The sequence below is a fragment of the Suncus etruscus genome, chromosome 1 (assembly GCF_024139225.1).
Source record: "Suncus etruscus isolate mSunEtr1 chromosome 1, mSunEtr1.pri.cur, whole genome shotgun sequence".
NCBI lineage: Eukaryota > Metazoa > Chordata > Mammalia > Eulipotyphla > Soricidae > Suncus > Suncus etruscus.
In genome coordinates, this window is record NC_064848.1 from 23605844 (window position 1) to 23611732 (window position 5889).

General features: G+C 45.7%; 1 non-coding gene across 1 annotated transcript; it reads right to left on the reverse strand.

Moving 5' to 3' along the window:
• Window positions 1-1238: 1238 nt before the first annotated feature.
• On the reverse strand, window positions 1239-1345 carry LOC125997016 (U6 spliceosomal RNA). The gene has a single exon (XR_007491620.1). It is a non-coding gene; the product is annotated as a U6 spliceosomal RNA (small nuclear RNA).
• Window positions 1346-5889: the final 4544 nt, after the last annotated feature.

Below are 5889 nucleotides of genomic sequence, written 5' to 3' on the forward strand. Positions count from 1 at the left end.
CTGAGCACCTTCCAGGTGTGATCCAATCCCCTCTCTTTCCCCCCCCCCCCAAAGTCCAGGAAATCAGAACAGGGAGTATCTACCCACCTCAAGCATTCTGTTCCATCCTCCCATTTCACAGAGGCCATTACTGGAGATGTCTGGGATCACAGGGCTAAGTGACAGGATATCCTGCAGAATATCCTTCCAACAGGCCTACAGCTGATTTCTGGAGCACCCCAACTATTTCAGAGTCCAGTGGATGCTGAGATGTTCTACTCACAGAGAGCAGGTGCAGAAGCAGGTGCCAGAGGTGAACACTGAGCCTGCCTGTGTCCATGATGATGAGCCTTTCCTGAGTGTAGTTTGGCAGTGCCCATCTGGTGAACCTCCTTTCTCACGTGGGACTGAGGCTCTAGACAGAACACACTCCTAGAAGTTCCAGGAGATGCAGAATTTCCAGAAGATGGAGCCAGAATGATATAGCACAGCAGTAGGGCGTTTTACTTGCACGTGGCCAATACAGGATGAACCCCAGTTCAATTCCTGGCATCCCACATGGTCTCCCGAGCCTGCCTGCCAGGAACAATTTCTGAGTGCCTTCCTTTTTATTTATTTATTTATTTATTTATTTATTTATTTATTTATTTATTTATTTATTTATTTTTTGCTTTTTTGCTTTTTGGGGCCACACCAGGTGATGCTCAGGGGTTCCTCCTGGCTCTGCGCTCAGAAATCACTCCTGGCTTGGGGGGACCCTATGGGATGCTGAGGGATGGAACCTTGGTCCGTTCTAGGCTAGCACCAGCAAGGCAAATGCCTTACTGCTCCGTGCCACTGTTTCAACCCCCTTTCTTTTTTGTTTCCTTCCTTTATTGTTTCCTTCCTTCCTCCCTCCCTTCTTCCTCTTTCTTCCTTCCCACCTTTTTGGGGTACCTAGGTATAACAGGGGTCCCCCATGTCCAAGGCAAGCTCCTTATCCCCTATACTATACCTCCAGTTCCATGTTAGCCTTCTATGCATTTTTTTTTTAATTTTTTATTCTTTTTTTTTTTTTTTTTTTTTTTTTTTAGTTTTTGGGCCACACCCGGCGGTGCTCAGGGGTTATACTCCTGCTCAGAAATAGCTCCTGGCAGGCACAGGGGACCATATGGGACACCGGGATTCGAACCAACCACCTTTGGTCCTGGATCGGCTGCTTGCAAGGCAAACGCCGCTGTGCCATCTCTCCGGGCCCTAATTTTTTATTCTTTATTTAAAAAAATACGGAATGCTTCACGAATTTGCCTGTCATCCTTGCGCAGGGGTCATGCTAATCTTCTCTGTATTGTTCCAATTTTAGTATATGTGCTGCTGAAGTGAGCACTTCTTTGCATTTCTAAGGTCCTTTTGTCAGGCAGTCATTTTTGCCTTGTGGTTAGAACCCGCTATCTTTCAGATCTGCAGTTTGCGGTCAGTAGAGGATCTGGAGGCTGATTGGAACTTGGGTTGGAGACACCAGGGCGTCAGGTGAGACCTCCCCAGTGCCTAAGCTCCATCTGCCGTGAGCACCACGTGAGCTCTGCAAACAGTCGCTAAAGATGGTGGATTTGGCCAGCATTAAAACTGCATTAAGTCAAGCTCTTTCTACAAAGAGTACATTTTAGGATAAACATGCACCAAAAGCACATGAAGAGGTGTAACACTTGGGAGAAGTGGCTTCCTGCCATCCCCTGAGCCTTTGCGGAGCCATCTTCCCTTGCTCACTCATTCATTGGACTGAAGACAAACCCAAACAGTACTCACCCAGTTTCTTCCAGAGCACAGTCCACTGGGCCATAAGCATGTGACCCAGGAGAGCCAGAGGAGTCTCCTCCCATCAATAGCTGGAGGGAAGTCATGTGACCCAAGCTCGAAGCTTCAGAGTCTTTTCTGGGGATGTTTCTTTTTCAAGCTGTTGAAAAAGTCCAGTTCCGATAGGTGACCAGAAATGTCCCCAAAGGATAATCAGGAGACACGTCCTCATCCCTAGAGACCTTTCCATGGTGGCAAGGACACAAATCCAGAAGAAGAGAAGCCAGAAGAAATTATTTTGTGGGTCTGAGTGCCTGGCCCACTCCTCTTCTTAGTTGCTCTAAACAGTGCTGTTTTTGTTCCTTGAGCAAGTGGTGCTTTTCTTTCACCCTCAGCCCAGAGTCCTAAATGAAACCATTTCCCAGGTCCCAGGTATCAAGTTTGCTATTCAGGTAGCTCATTACCCAGTTCTCCTCACTGCTAGTTGGACCATGATCTCTGTGTCCATTTTACAGAGGAGGATGCTGGGACTCAGGACTGAGTGCACTCAGGTGTTACAGAGTAGTGACTTGGAGCTCAAATCCAAGCCTTCTAACTTTAGAAGCCACATAGCCTATTCCCCACTTTTCCCATTCGCACTCTCTGAGTGGCTACCTTTAGAATAGCGCCCATTAGGAATTAATCATCATCTTAGGAAGCCTTTGCACTGCAAATAATATTGCTCCCATAGTTAGTTAATGTTTCCATAGTGTGGTCTGATGAAGGTTCTTTGTAGCTTAGTAGGCTCAAGTTTCCATGTTTGAGCTCATCTCCTTTCTTCAGCATACTGAGAGAATGCTTTTTTCTTGGTTCAGAAAGGTGAAATAACTTTAATGAGCATTCAGCATATGTGGGGCCAAGCAGAAATTGGAGCATATTAAGTCTGATTCCTTTTCCTGGTAAGTTTCTGAGTCCTTACAGCCTTAGGGTTTCTACCCTCACTGACATAAAACCTGTATGTCAGATGACTGTGTTGTTGAAATACAACAGGCAGAGAGATGCGTGGTGACCCCAACTTCCTTATTTTCAATCAGTAAGAGTTTGAGGTTCCTTCGGTAAAATCTCCTATGGGTGTTGCAAACAAGGCTATGGGCTGGGAGTGAGGTACAGCCGTTACCTTTCCCTAACAACAGAGGATTCCTCAGATGCAGCGTACACTTAAAGGGGGGTTAAAAGGGCTATGGGGTCACCTTGGTACTGATAATGAATCACTGGTCACCTTAAATATTAAATAGCCCAATATTATTGCTTTCCACTCTTCTCCCAAGAAAAAGTAGTAATGACTACTCACCACGTAGTTCTGCAAGCAAGTATAGACATTCAGAACTACCTCAAGGACTATGGTACTATAGTCATTTTATGGGTTTGATGGGAAAAACAAAACATCATGTTACTAATATCACTTCCAAGTGGCTGAACTGTGATTTGAAACCACACGCTCCAATTTCATCCTCTTAATCACTTTACAGTATTGTCTTCTTTTGCCATCAGGAGTCTGAATGTGTTCTGCAATCAAACCCCTCTAGATTGGGTGAGACCAAACAAAGAAAGCAGATCTTAAGAGATAATTCAGGAATTAAGGCACTTGCCTCACAAGTATCTGACCCCACGTGATAACCTGCATAGCATAGGGACCGCCAGAAATTCCAGAGTAGTCCCTGAGTATAGAGCCAAAAATAAGCCTGAGTATAACTCCTTCCCTAAAAGAGGCTTAGGGGACCAGCACCACATGGTCCCCTGCACACCCAACAAAGCTCCAAAATAAAATAAACAAGAAAAAGTTTAGGGCCCGGAGAGATAGCACAGCGGTGTTTGCCTTGCAAGCAGCCGATCCAGGACCAAAGGTGGTTGGTTCGAATCCCGGTGTCCCATATGGTCCCCCGTGCCTGCCAGGAGCTATTTCTGAGCAGACAGCCAGGAGTAACCCTTGAGCAACGCCGGGTGTGGCCCAAAAACCAAAAAGAAAGAAAAAAAGAAAGAAAGAAAGAAAGAAAGAAAGAAAGAAAGAAAGAAAGAAAGAAAGAGAAAAGAAAGAAAGAAAGAAAGAAAGAAAGAAAGAAAGAAGAAAAGAAGAAGAAAGAAAGAAAGAAAGAAAGAAAGAAAGAAAGAAAGAAAGAAAGAAAGAAAGAAAGAAAGAAAAAAAGAAAAAGAAAGAAAGAAAGAAAGAAAGAAAGAAAGAAAGAAAGAAAGAAAGAAAGAAAGAAAAGAAAGTTTAGATTGGGAGAGGGAGAGAGCTTCTAAGGTTGAAACCACCAATTTAAGGGGCCAGAGACATAGTACAGCAGGTAGGGCTCTTGCCTAGCATGTGACCAACTTGGTTTGATCCCAACATCCCATACGGTCCCCTGTGCACTACCAGGCATGATTCCTGAACACAAATCCAGGAGTAACCCCTGAGCACCACTATTGTGTACCAAACCAAAAACCAAAACCAAAAATATAAAACATGGGGCCGGAGAGATAGCACAGTAGTAGGGCATTTACTGTGCATGCAGCCAATCCAGGACAGATGGTGGTTCTAATTCCAGCATCCCCTATGATCCCCCGTGCCTGCCAGGAGCGATTTCTGAACACAGAGCCAGGAGTAACCCCTGAGTGCCACCAGGTGTAACCCCCCCAAAGATATTCTAAAAAAAAGAAAGAAAGAAAGAAAAGAAATAAAACATAAGAGTAAATTGATCTGGGCCGGCCAGGTGGCCCTAGAGGTAAGGTGTGTGCCTTGCAAACGCTAGCCAAGAAAGGACCGAGGTTCGACCCCCCAGTGTCCCATATGGTCCCCCCAAGCCAGGGGCAATTTTCGGAGTGTGGCCCGAAAAAACAAACAAACAAACAAACAAACAAACAAACAAAAAGAGTAAATTGATCTAATCTTATTTGTTTATTTTATCTTTGTTTGGGGGTCACACCTAGGGCCTATCCCTAGCTCTGGGCTCAGGGACTTTTATGGCAAGGCTCAGAGAACCATATGGGATACCAGGGATCAAACTCAGGTCTACCGTGGGCATGGCAACTGCCCAACCTGTATTTCAGCCATGATCAAATCTTGTTTAAAGGAAGCTCCCACAGATTATTTTGCTATTGAAAGAAGAATTTTGCTATTTTCTGTCATTTGTGGGGAAAGATATGAGGAGCCTTATATCAATAGGCCCTTGCCAGCATGTTACAGTTTGAAAATCAAACTTTAGGTCTAAGAACTCAAAAGTACCTATGACAAGGCCTATGCCTTGTGTGTGCCTCCATTTCACAGATGAGAAACTAGAGGATGAGAGGTAACATACATGTGAGCACATGTGTGTGCAGATGTGTGTGTTCATTAGCAGATTGTGCACACATGTGGTAGCTCCAAGGTTGCTCCCTGGGACATGGAACCCAGCTGTGAGAGGATCCTACCTGTCCAGGGCACTGCGCTGTGTGTGTGTGGGAAGGGGCGTTCCGGCCCATTGCCAGTGTATAGAGTAACTCAGACTTAACTAAGTACACAGCAGCCCAGCCAGGAGCCTGCCTGGCAGCCACTGAGATCAACGGGAAGCACAAAAAAAGAAAAAAAAAAATGTAGGTGCAGCTCCCCTTGCCTCCCCCTTCTCTTCTCTCTCTCTCCTATCCTCCCCCTTCCTCTTCTTTTTGCTTCTCTCCACTCCCACGGGGTGGAACTGCTGGGAAAATGCGCGACCCAGCCAACGAGTCCATACATGCAGTATCCAGGGAACAATCCCAAAACAGCTCTGAGCACCTGTGGAAACACGTACCTTTCTCCACATGCGTGTGTGTGCACGCACGGACCTCAGTACCTCAGTGCCAGGGCCTTCCAGGTCCTTGTCCAGTGAACTCTGGATTCTGGTCAGTCTCTGCCTTAGATTCTGATAACTTCTGATTCTCCTTGCTCAGATTCTGTCAAAGATGTCTGCCTCCCTAGCTGTGCTAAGTGTCCAAAACAGGCTGCAGGAAATGAGAGCTCTAGATGCGTCCATTGCTTTCATAGATCAGAAAGGGAGCACTGGGTACTCAGACTGCAGAGCAAATAGGGAGAGAAAGAGAGCACAGACCTCTGCTTCCCAGGATCCATGTGCTAATCTCCAAAAAAAAGTTCTCCTAGGTATG